This window comes from Lotus japonicus, chromosome 6 (genome assembly GCF_012489685.1).
Source record: "Lotus japonicus ecotype B-129 chromosome 6, LjGifu_v1.2".
In the NCBI taxonomy this organism is placed as follows: Eukaryota; Viridiplantae; Streptophyta; class Magnoliopsida; order Fabales; family Fabaceae; genus Lotus; species Lotus japonicus.
The window spans coordinates 44,519,721-44,532,952 of record NC_080046.1 but is presented as its reverse complement, the minus strand read 5'-3'; the positions used below and the strand labels follow the sequence as shown (position 1 = coordinate 44,532,952).

Sequence of the window (13,232 nt, the reverse complement as noted above, 5' to 3'; positions counted from 1 at the left end):
CATCTTTAATACAAAAAGAGTAATAATAGATGGAGACCCATAATACATTTACACCTCTCTATTGTAATTTCCCCTACACTAACACTCACCTTAGTACCACCCTTTCACCCATTCTTCGAACCTCCAAACCTAGAAAACTCGACATCCTAATAGAATTTCCTAGACTACCAGTGCTTGCTCCACCGGCTTTGTCCACTACTTAATTCTTCTCCTCTACCAATAAGGCTTTCTTAGTCATGGCAGCTAAAGAATGAGGTTCATACAACAAAACTTTTGCAGCAATTTCATCCTTCAATCCATTCAAAAATACATCTAACAGGTACTCCTCCTCTACACCATGAACTGTACTTGCATACCTTTCAAATTCCTCGACACATTCGTCAAAAGAACTCCCATGTTTGATGCTCAGAAGCAGTTGCCCAAGTTAAGCATGGATATGAAGGAACCCAAATCTATAAAAACTCACTCTTGTGATCAAGGGAATCCAAAGTGGGTTGTGGAGGAGGTGGAGTAGACATAATGAAAGCACCAAAATTTGGTAGGAACAACCCTACCTTAAAATCCTAGTAGAGAAATAAAGTGTAAAATAAAGAGAAGAAGCAAAAGATGAACAAGTTCAATTTTTTCATTAATTTGTAATTCTAAAACAACACACAATCTATTCTTTTGAGACTTTGGACTCTTGTAAAAAGCCCGGCCCAAACTTACTTAGTGGAACGGTATTAAGTGGAATGTTGTAATTGGTTTACCCAAAAAAAATGGGAATCTTAATAATATATAAAGCCCATCCACCAAAGTGAGTCATAATGCTTTCTAATTTCCACATGTCACATCTCTATTGGTTGGTTTCAACGAATTTTCACATGACCTTCGCTGATTGGTCCAAATCCTTGAATTTTGATTGGTCGAAATTAATTAATACATAAATAAATCAATCAATAAATAAATAAATATTTGAATCAAAAAATAAATGTTATTTTGATTGCACTATACGCGGTTTTATTTCAACATTTAGGAAATATGCGTTCATTTAAGAAATTTTGGAAAAAAACGTAAATTTGAAATTTAATGGCCAAAACTTACGTATTCTTTCAAATTGACTTTGAAGTACAACCTTAATTGTACAATCATAAACAACCTATTTATGTTTCCACATGTTTTCCACAATTTGTGTATCTTATTATTTTTTTTAAAACAAAATATGAGTAATTATATCTAAAAGTCAAAAACAATAATATCAAATAAGTTTGAAATAATTGTTATATTTAGAAATGAACCACACGGTTTTATCAACATTCAATGCCACAAATTACGTTCCAGGAATTTGGTTTCAAGTAACAGAATCTGTTAAACTTAATTTGGTCCACGCAGTTATATTTTTTTTGTTACATGTACAACCGTTAATTTGTGATCTGCTTTAGTTTTGTCCACACGTTTTATTCTTTACCCCATTTATGTTGTAAGCGTTTTTTAACTTTGTACACGGTTTATTGGAAGAATATTGCTAGAAATAAGGAGTAGAATGAATCTGACTTGATTTGCCGTGTCTTACTTTGAATTTCAAATTCAAATATTGGTGCTTTAACCCTTTTTCTAGCACGAGGCTCATTAATCATTTTAAACAAATATGGTGAGGGAAATCAGATCTTTTAGTCAAACCTGATGCTTTCGTTTATGCTCTATTTCCTTCACTCTCTCACTTCCTGATGCTAACGTTTATGCTCAGATCCCTAATCCCAATGGCAGGGGTTCAAATCCTCCGCAACCCACTTCCAAAACCCCTCCAGGGTTGATGGTGTATGCTCCTTCAAGGCCTTTCTCTTCCACTCCATGATGTTGTCGACGTCGTTTCACCCTCCGAGCCCCAATCCCCCTATCCGAGACAATCCCGCTCCACTGCGAGCTCATATCCTGCAGGTCCCTTGGCAAGAAACCCTCCTGCAGGTTCCACTGTGTAATGCTCTTGATTCCTTTAATTTGTTTTCCCATTTTAGATTGCATTTTTGTTTAATATTTGCTGCTGTTTTTTTGTTTATTTTTGAATTTGCTTTCTCCTTCTCTAAGAAGGTGGTTTAGGGCACCAAAACTTCATTTTTACTACTTTTATGTCCTTTGTTTACGTAGTTGTGTGTCGCAACAATCAAGCATTTCATTTTGAGGCTAACCTTTTAGCTATTGTTTATGCCCTTTATTAAATATTAGAAGAATCGGTCAAATTTATGTTTAAGATAAAATTAAATCACCGAATCATATATTTGATCCCAATATAATATATAGATGATTTAAACTGATTGATTATTTCTATTGTCTTAGGACTTAGGAGCAAAGCTCCAACTGTGGAAGTGAGGCTCAAGAATTTGACTATTGAGGTTGATTCCTATGTTGTCAGCAGAGCTTTGCCAAACCTACCAAGGTCTGCATTGAACATTGTAGAAATACTTCTTGGAGCCGGTGGGATTAGTACTACTATGGGAACAAAGCTCATAATTCCAAGTACGTCTCTTTCTTGCTCTTTCATTTTTTTCAGTAATCTTTACACACTAGATTCAGCTAATTACTGATGCTCCTTCTCTCTTGAGTTCATTTGCTAGCCGAGATAAGAAGGAAAGGCTTTAGTGATGAAATCCAACCCCTTTCTCAACTAGATTTCAGTTTCATTGACATGTCGAACTTAGCTGACATTGTTTATGCTTATTTTCTAATTAGTTTTTCTTTTCGTTTGTGGTTCAGATTTTTCTTCATTGTTACGAGATATATATGCTTCATTGCTCATATACTATATCTTTTTTCTTCTCTCTATATGGTTACATGAGTGGAATTTTTTATTTTATTTTATTCTGTTCATATTTTTCCTCTTTTCTCTCTTATGTGGTTATGGGTACTGCTACATGTTAGAGAAGTTGAAGGGAATTCCAACTATTCAAATTAAGAATCCAAGGAATTGTTGTTCAATTGCTTTTGAGTTTGTGGGCTGATATGGTTTTGTTCTGAATTATGCTTCTACTATTTCCTCTTTACTATCTTTGAAATAATACTTTACTTTTTTCTTTATTCCAGATTAGAAGCTGAGATGTTTCTCATAGAAACCCTTGGATCATATGACCCTGACTACTTCCTGCTATTGCACCCCGGCGACCTCTACTTTTCCGTCAATCAACTTCCTGAAGAATCTTCTTTACCATTCTTGTTCCGAATACCAAGAGTTGTCGGAGCAACTTTTTACGATTGGAGCATCTTACTAAGGTGACTTATACTGAACAACCAGGGGGGGGGAGAAGACATTATGAGATATCTTGAACATAAAATGGGTGAGCGAAGCAAAACATTGAGTGCTTGGTCTCTGTAAGTTTCCTTTTTTTTGTCTTCATTTGTCTGCAGACTGCTATTAATGCAAGACAGTTTTATAACTTTTATCTCATTCAATCTCTGCGAAGTCCCAACTGCTTATTGTGTTTGGTGCCAATGTTTAAGTTGGTTTCATTGCTTACTATTATTGTTGAACTTCTATGCACTGTATGATGATAGTTCTTTTATATAAAAATAAAGGTTTGTTTTTTTTAAAAAAAAGAACTGTCACTTGGAAGTTATGTTATTTTAATCTTGGCTTAATTACACGTTTGGTCCTCCAACTTTGGCCCTCATGCGAAAATCGTCCCCAAACTTTAAAATTAGCAAAAAACATCCCTAACGTTTACACCCGGTTGCAAAAATGGTCTACCGTCCAATTCCATCCAATATTTAACGAATTATGGGATAAAAATTAATAAAAGATAAGAAAATAAAACAAAAACCTAGAAATTTATGAATGTTCATGTTCTTCAAAGATATGGGTTCTAAATCTCTTCTCTCTTCAACCCAAAACCTAGATGCAATGAACTCAATTACCCAAAATACATGAAACCCAAATACATAATTCAAACATTTTGACCGACAAATACATTTCAAAGATCTGGGTTCTAAATCTTTTCTCGGATTCGAAGAGATATACCTAGTTTATAGGTTTTTTTTTTTGCGGTTTCAACCCGTTGTTCCCTTCCAAGGGCGAAGAGGCACCTCTCTGCCACCGCCGTCACGCCTCTTCTCTCCAAAATCCATATCTGATGAAGATCTCTGATTGTTCATGCAAATATAGCAGTGGCCGCTCCAATCTCCCCCTCGAACCTTCACCCAACGTAACAACGACGACCAAGTGTGAAGCATTTGCCCAGATCGCAGAGGAGGTGATGGGTTGAGGATGATGATGGCTGGGGGTTTTGAGATGGCAGTGCTTACATCGCTGTCAGACACGGCGGAGCAGAAAGAGGTTCTGTGGTGACTATGGTTGATTCCGGTGACAAAGCTTGAGGCTGGAGAGGACGAGGCGATGCAACAGATCTGACGAGGTGCGTGGCGGTGGCGATTTAGAAGGGATCTGGCTTTTTTTTTTTGAATGGGTTTCCATGGGTTAACTCTGTTTCTTTGCTTTTTTTCCTGATGATGTTTGAGTAGCTGTGTGAGGTTGAGGGTGTATTTTCTGCTTGATTTCATGAATATTGTTGGGTGATTTTTTTTAGCCTTGTTGGTGATTTTTTGGGTGGATTTTCATTTGCCACTGGTAATTAGTTTTTAGTGGTGGTGTTCAGAGACATTGAGTTGATTCCTGCCTGTGATTCTTCATGATAAATCTGATGGCAATTTCAATTTCATGAAGGTGAAAACTGTTGTTGTTGTTGTTGTTGTTGTTGTTGTTGTTGTTGTTGTTGTTGTTGTTGTTGTTGTTGTTGTTGTTGTTGTTGTTGTTGTTCTGTCTGCTGGACTGTTGCTCGTCCCTAAGGGCTTTGATAAGTATGAATTGAAGTGAAAGATGAGTGGGAGGTGGTGGGTGATGGTGGGTTCTGGGTTGGTGCTGAAAAATTTAAATTTAATACTGTAGATTCAATTAACTTAATTAAAATTATCAGAAGTTAATCTTTTTATTGATATATGATAGTGATTTTTGGATGAGAAAGCTTTGATTTACTCATTTATATGAAGATGAAAGAAAAATGGGATGAAGATGATGAATTTCTGGGTTTTTAATATGAAGATGATGAATGTTTGAGAGACTAAAATTTTTTAATTAATTTTTTGAGGAATATTCCGTTAGTTTTTTGATGGAATTGGACAGAAAACCAATTTTGCAACCGGGTGTAAACGTTAGGGACATTTTTTGCTAATTTTAAAGTTTGAGGATAATTTTCGCAGGAAGGCTATAGTTGGGGGACCAAATGTGCAATTAAGCCTTTAATCTTTTACTTGGACTCTCAAGATAAATAGAAGAGTAAAATACACTTACCCCCCTCAAGGTTTGCTAGAAAAACACTCCACCCCATTCTTATTCAAAATATACACTCCACCCCACTCATTTTATCAAGTTAACCTCATTCAAAAAGATGCTAACGGAACATTACATTCCATTCAAATCAAAATTATTTAATGTAAACTTATTTTTCCTTTTTTTTTCTGGTTATTTTTTTTTCCAGAAAAAAACGTCACTTTCTAATATTTGACCAAACAAATATTCTCAATGCTTACATACTGTTGGAGCTGGTATATAAAGTAACCATTTTATAAAATAATTCAAGAATAAATATGTATGAAATAGTTTTAAATTAAAACTTATGGTAAAAGTACGTTAAACTTCCACTCCATAAAAGAATATAAAGTTATATTATTATTTTAATTAATTAATTAATTTGGATAATATGATCGCGTTGGTTATAACATGTTAAATGTTAAAGTATATATTACTTTTAGTAATTGAAAATGAGGGATGTTATTGATATATGATAAGAGAATTTTATTAATAATATCCATACACTACTCAATGAATTCATAAGCAACATTTTTTTTATAAATCCAGGAAAAAGAAATTTAATTAGTATTTATTTGGTGAAATTTTAATTAGTATGAAATTAATTTCGAAATATTTTTATATAATTCACTATTTATAAAAATCCTTTATAAACTGGGTATTACTAGTAATTGTGATGTTATATTCTTTTTTGTTTAAACTAACGTTTTTTTTTTAAATGGAACTGACGTTAAACGATTTTTATTTGAAAGTGAGGTTTTTTTTTTTGAAAAAAATAAAATAAAAAATAACCAGAAAAAAAAAGAAATGGAAAAATAAGTTTACATTAAATAATTTTGATTTGAATGGAATATTCCGTTAGCATCTTTTGGATGGAGTTAACATGATAAAATGAGTGGGGTGGAGTGTATATTTTGAATAAGAACGGGGTGGAGTGTTTTTCTAGCAAACTTTGAGGGGGGTAAGTGTATTTTACCCTAAATAGAACTTTGGAATTTATTAAGTACATGATAAATGATAGTTGTATTGGAGAAATAGAATCTTGAGTGCATTACTCTTGAGTCTTGAGTGAATTCTCCTGTTAGAAGCTACTCCATTCTCTACATGAGGACTTATCAATATGGTTTGTGAATTTCAATGTTTTGTGTGATAATTTTGTTTTTCTCTTTTGAAATTTCTGGTATGTGGTGTGATGAGACAATATTGTGGACTAGAGTTTCTAAACTGGGCACTTCACCCAGATGATGATTATCAACCCTTGGTGAGCACAATTAAATTCCTCAATTTTATCAAAATTAGGGTTTTCGTTTGAATTTTATCTTCAATCATCTTTTACGATAAGTTATATACAGTAAGCAAAACTTTTTTTTCACTTTGATTCTGACAAGAATGTTATTTACAATTTTTATCTCTGCTGGCCAGTATCTTTAATGGTCAAAAAGAGGTATATGGAAGTAAGAACTTGAAAGACATTTATGTGTTTCCTTTATCTTTTTGAGGTTTCTCACTTATTTGATTTCCTTGAGGTGATGAGTACTAGATACAAAAGTTTGGTATACTATAAACTATTTATATACATTATTTTGTTACTTACTGTCCATCAAGACTTTGGTCCCAGGCTACAATGTGTTGGCAGCATTTTAGTTTGAGTTTTAGTTTGAATTTCAGGTGTTGGCCAAAGAATAGATTGTAGTCGCTTATATAGCATATTGTATCATTTTGTGCAGCGACGCGTATATACTTACCATCCTTTTGTCTGCAACTCATTTTAGTTTGAATTTATTTCAGGTGATGTGGAAATTGGCCTAAGAGGAGGAAACAATACAAGGTTTTTGATTCTGTAGTGAGTCTTTTTTTTTCATAGAAAGATCCCTTTTGTTTAAGCCAAACAATGGAAATCAATCTCAATGAGTGAGATGAAATGTGTATTGTGTCGTGATTCTCTCCTCTCATTTCAAATCATAATCCTTCATGATTTTGTATTTGTAGAAACACAGGAAAGCTGTTAATATGCTAATGTTATCAAAACCAATATGTATGGTGTTGGATCTGGAGGAGCAGATGCCTTGCTCTGTCCTTCGTTCACTTGGACCACTTCTTTTTCAGGTATCCTAGCAACTGGCAAGTCAAACCCAAATTCGTGAAATTCATGCTATTTTTTTGTTTAAAATATGAAGCCCAACTCAAACTATGGATTCCATACTATATTTTCTTTTTACACAAAACTGTTGCATGGATTGATGAGGTAAAGACATAGGGAGAGATAGAGAAAGAAAGAAGTTTTCCCTTCTGTTTGTATTTTTTGGTCAACATTTTGAATTATTTTGGATTATTAATGAAATTCTTGAAATTGAGTGGTGAGTTGTCTGCACTTCTCTTGAGTACTTTTTTTTTCGACATTCCTGCACTGTTTATGAATCCACATTATTTTTAAGTTAGGATTTGGAGATCATATTTGATGATAAGAGAACAATACATTGTCTACTCAAGGTTGGATCTGTTAGAAAAATTTATCTACTTTTAGCCCAAAGGATAGAAAAGCTATGATCATATTGGGAATTTGATTGAATGATGTGGGTAAAACGGTCATCCACTAAAGAAATATGCAGAAAGGAGAACCAAACATAAGTTCAAGACATTGTGTGGTTCCAAGCCTAACCTCTTGGTTGTATATCTAACTAGCTAAAATTCTAACTGGAACATTAGCATTCAAACAATGCATTTTATCAAAGAATGAAGAGCTACTTTTAATACACTAACAACTAAGAGCTACTTTTACTAAAAAAAAAAACGAACCTATCAAAGAACTTGGCGTGTAGTGAATATGCTACAATCATTAACTTTACATGTTTATCAAGACTAATAGTCATTGCTTTTTTCTTCCATCAATAGCCCTATCTATTGCAAACCATAATGCCTCTATGAACCTTATAGTATGTTACTCAAGATGATATCATTTGAAATTTGCCATGGAGGGCCATTATTTAATATTGATCACAAATGTAACTTTTAATTGTGTTAGGGCCATTATTTAATATTGATCACAAATGTAACTTTTAATTGTGTTAGGGCCATGGAGGGTCACAAATGTAACTTTTAATTGTGTTAGGGCCATTATTTAATTAGCCAAAACTAAAGTGGTCTATTTAATATTGATCTTATGGCTAAGGGCATATGTGTTATGAAAAGATATTGTGCAGATACCATAAGGCAATATTCTAATTTGATGAGGGGCCAAATTAGAAATATTGAAAACAGAATTGTAACTGATGCAGTTACATATAGGGTTATGGTCCCCAATTGTAGACACAACACAGTAACGTGAAAAGTTTCTCCTCATCCCCATCAGAGAAGAACATCAGGAAACCCTAAGGGTGATCTACAATTGGAAGATCACAACCCCAGATCCTTCAACGATTCTCATGGCTCATTCAGGTACGCTTCCGCTCTAGATCTTCATCATGTTTTTCGGGTATGGGTTAATCAAGTGTGGTTTCGGATTATGCTCCTATTTTCTATATGGGTAGAAAAGCATGTGGTTAGGAACAAATCCTTATTTGTTAGAAACCTACAAATGGTATCAGAGCCACCCATACCTGATTCATGTATGAAATTGGGTAGTTCTTGAAATATTAGGGTTTCTGTTTTTGAGTTTATTGGGTTATTGATTCAGGTTTTCAGTTTCGTTTTTGAATAAATATTGGGTTATAATTTCGTGATTGCCGTTATCGGTGAATTATTTATCGGTTATCCATGTGTGTCAAGATTTTGATATTCACGTTGTTGAATGAATGTAAAACGAAACTGTTGGATGAATGTATTTTCTAAACCAGATCTTTGTTGAATTTTTCGATTTGGATACTCACGAACTATACATGCTGGATTTGTTATTGATCATATATAATTCGTTTTTTTTTTTTTGAAATTCACGAATCATATATGCTGGTTTTAGTATGAAAAATTCTATTTTCTGGGTTCATGTGAATCATGAATTCTTTTGTTTTATTCGTATATATATATAAAAGAGATAACACAATTGTGAATCATGTTATTGATCAAAAGCTGTTTGGTTGATAATTCAGTTACATATACTCGTTTGAATATATGGAAAATTCAGTGTGTGTTCAAAATTTTGGCTTGGTATATATTTTTTATACAATTGTTTAATATTTTAAATGAGTCAATTAAAATAAGAAAGTCACAAAAGTGACCTCTTTTTATGGAGATTACTCATAAGAAATATTAAAAGTTTGTGCGTGTATATGTTTATCCATGCGAGTATTAATGGACCCCAAAGGAAAAGTTAATGCTTGGCCGGATTTCATACACACCTGTGATGATAAACATGTGATAATTTTAAAGGCTTACATGTGAATGATAAATCAATCCAAAGAAGGATTTGTTATTTGACATGATTTATTATCAATGTTTGATCATTACAACAAGAGTACCACTAGCAATTAGTATTACTGTCAAAAGACATGATATTGATGGTGCACTAGGTATCTTGAGATGGGTTATGCCATTATTTGAACATATTAATGATTCAATTTTTCTTAATGTGAGTATATTTACAGCATTTGTTTTTGTTCTACTTTTAGCAACTATTGGTTCGATATCTGCTAATCTGAATTCGGTTCCGATCCTTGATGGAACAAATTTTAAGGATTGGAAAGAGAACATGGAAATTGTTCTTGGCTGCATGGATCTTGACCTTGCACTAAGGGTGGAGAAACCCGCTTCTCCTACGGAATCTAGTACCTCTGAACAGAGGAAAGATTATGAGAAGTGGGATCGCTCCAATCGCATGAGTCTTATGATCATTAAGCGCGGCATTCCTGAGGTCTTTAGGGGTACTATCTCGGAAGAGATAAAAGGTGCCAAAGATTTCCTTGCTGAAATTGAAAAGCGCTTTGCAAAAAGCGATAAGGCGGAAACAAGTACTCTTCTTCAGAACTTGATTTCCATGAAATATCAGGGCAAAGGAAATATAAGGGAATACATTATGGGCATGTCAAATATTGCTTCAAAACTTAAGGCGCTAAAGCTTGAGCTGTCGGATGACTTGCTCATTCATTTAGTATTGCTTTCTCTTCCTGCACAATTCAGTCAGTTTAAGATATCTTATAACTGTCAAAAGGAGAAATGGTCTCTTAACGAGCTCATTTCATTTTGTGTGCAAGAAGAGGAAAGGTTGAAGCAAGAAAGGAAAGAAAGTGCTCATTTTGTTAGCACCTCTAAAGACAAGGGCAAAAGAAAGAAAACTGTTGAGCCCAAGAATGAAGCTGCAGATGCTCCAGCACAAAAGAAACAGAAAGAGGATGATACTTGTTACTTTTGCAATGTGTCTGGGCATATGAAAAAGAAATGTACTAAATATCACGCTTGGCGTGCAAGGAAAGGTACATTTTTTGCTTTGGTCTGTTCTGAGGTCAATTTAGCTTCAGTACCTAGAAACACTTGGTGGTTAGACTCTGGTGCAACTACTAACATCAGTGTTTCAATGCAGGGTTGCCTAAGCTACCGGAAGCCAAATGATGTTGAAAGATACATCTATGTTGGAGATGGCAAGACGGTGGAGGTGGAAGCTATAGGGCATTTTAGATTATTATTGTGTACTGGATTTTATTTGGATTTAAAAGACACTTTTGTGGTACCGTCATTTAGACGGAATTTAATTTCAGTTTCTAATTTGGATAAATCAGGTTATTCATGTTCATTTGGAAACAGTAAAGCCGAGTTGTCTTTTAATTCAAATATTGTTGGAACCGGTTCACTTATTGGATATGATAATCTGTATTTGCTGAGCACTGTAGCCACCTATAGTGAATCCCTGAATGTGGAATCACGTGGTACTAAGCGTAAAATTGATAATAACAATTCAGGAGCATTATGGCACAAGCGCCTAGGTCACATCTCTAAAAATAGAGTTGAGCGGCTAGTGTCAGATGGAATTTTGGATTCCATTGACTTCACAAACTTTGATGTTTGTGTTGAATGCGTTAAAGGTAAACAGACCAAAACAAAGAAATTTGGTGCATATAGAGCTACAGGCATCTTGGAATTGATACATACGGATATTTGTGGACCATTTCCAACACCTTCTTGGAATGGTCAACAATATTTTATATCATTCATAGATGATTATTCGAGATATGCATACTTATTTCTTATACATGAAAAGTCTCAATCACTGGATGTGTTCAAATCATTTAAGGCTGAAGTTGAGAACCAACTCAACAAAAGAATTAAGAGTATCAAATCTGACCGTGGTGGTGAATATTACGGTAGATATGATGGTTCAGGTGAACAACGTCCAGGGCCTTTTGCCAAATACCTAGAGGAATGTGGAATCGTCCCACAGTACACCATGCCAGGGTCACCTAGCATGAATGGTGTGGCTGAAAGACGAAACCGGACTCTTAAGGATATGGTAAGGAGTATGATTTGTCATTCTACTTTGCCAGAGTCACTCTGGGGAGAGGCACTAAAGACTGCAGCTTACATTCTAAATAGAATGCCAACTAAAGCAGCTGCCAAAACACCTTATGAGCTTTGGACTGGGCGAAAGCCTAGTTTGAAACATTTTCATGTATGGGGATGTCCAGCTGAGGCAAGGCCTTATAGGCCAAATGAAAAGAAATTGGAATCCCGAACAGTGAGCAGCTACTTTATTGGTTATTCTGAAAGATCTAGGGGCTATAAATTTTATGATCCCAAATTAAAGACAATTTTTGAGACGGGAACAGCCATGTTCTTTGAGGAAATTGAGTTTGGAGGGGAGAACAAGATTAGGGACTTTGCTTTAGAGGAAGAGTCGGTAACAATTCCAAGACCGATTCATACAGTTGCTTCTGATGAAGCAAGTACGGAACCTCTACAAGACATTGTTGTTGAATCTCCTCCTACTCAAGATGATATGGTGGTTCATGAAGAACAAACTCAAGATCCTCAAGAACAAGTGTTACAAGAACCAATACCTTTGCGGAGATCCACTAGAGAAAAGAGAAATGCTATTCCAGATGATTACATAGTCTTTCTCCAAGAACATGAGGAAAATAATGGTATGATGGAAGCTGATCCAATCAACTTCCAGCAAGCCATGCAGGATTCCAACTCTGAAAAGTGGATTGAAGCAATGAAGGAAGAGTATAAGTCCATGCAAGACAATAAGGTTTGGGAACTTGTCCCATTACCGGAAGGTGTGAAACCCATTGGTTGCAAATGGATATTTAAGACCAAGCGGGATTCTAATGGTAATGTGGAGAGGTATAAGGCTCGTCTTGTGGCTAAGGGTTATACTCAAAAGGAAGGGATTGACTTTAAAGAGACTTTCTCTCCGGTTTCATCGAAAGACTCTTTTAGGACAATCATGGCTCTTGTTGCACATTATGATTTGGAACTCCATCAAATGGATGTCAAGACAGCGTTTCTCAATGGAAACATTGATGAGACAATCTATATGGTGCAACCAGAAAACTTTGTGTCAGGAGACCCAAAGAATACGGTTTGCAAATTGACAAAATCCATTTATGGACTAAAGCAGGCATCTCGTCAATGGTACCACAAATTTCATGAAGTAATTCTCTCATTCGGTTTTGAGGTGAATGTTGTTGAAGATTGTGTGTATCACAAATTCAGTGGGAGCAAAAATATTTTCCTGGTTCTGTATGTTGATGACATACTGCTTGCCACTAATGATATAGGCATGTTGCCCGAAACCAAGAGATTTCTATCAAGAAAATTTGAAATGAAAGATCTTGGTGACGCTTCCTTTGTATTAGGAATTCGGATACACCGAGACCGATCTCGGGGTATTCTGGGATTGTCACAAAGGAGCTATATCGAAAAGGTACTTAAAAGGTTTGGCATGCAGAATTGTACATCAGGGGATACTCCA

The 13,232-nt window shown here is 34.9% G+C and overlaps 1 long non-coding RNA gene across 1 annotated transcript; it reads left to right on the top strand.

The window, feature by feature from the left end:
• The first annotated feature begins 1,469 nt into the window (after nucleotides 1–1,469).
• On the top strand, nucleotides 1,470–4,846 carry LOC130724266 (uncharacterized). Its single transcript, XR_009014472.1, has 3 exons — nucleotides 1,470–1,954; nucleotides 2,314–2,493; nucleotides 3,058–4,846. It is a non-coding gene; the product is annotated as an uncharacterized LOC130724266 (long non-coding RNA).
• The last annotated feature ends 8,386 nt before the right edge of the window (nucleotides 4,847–13,232 follow it).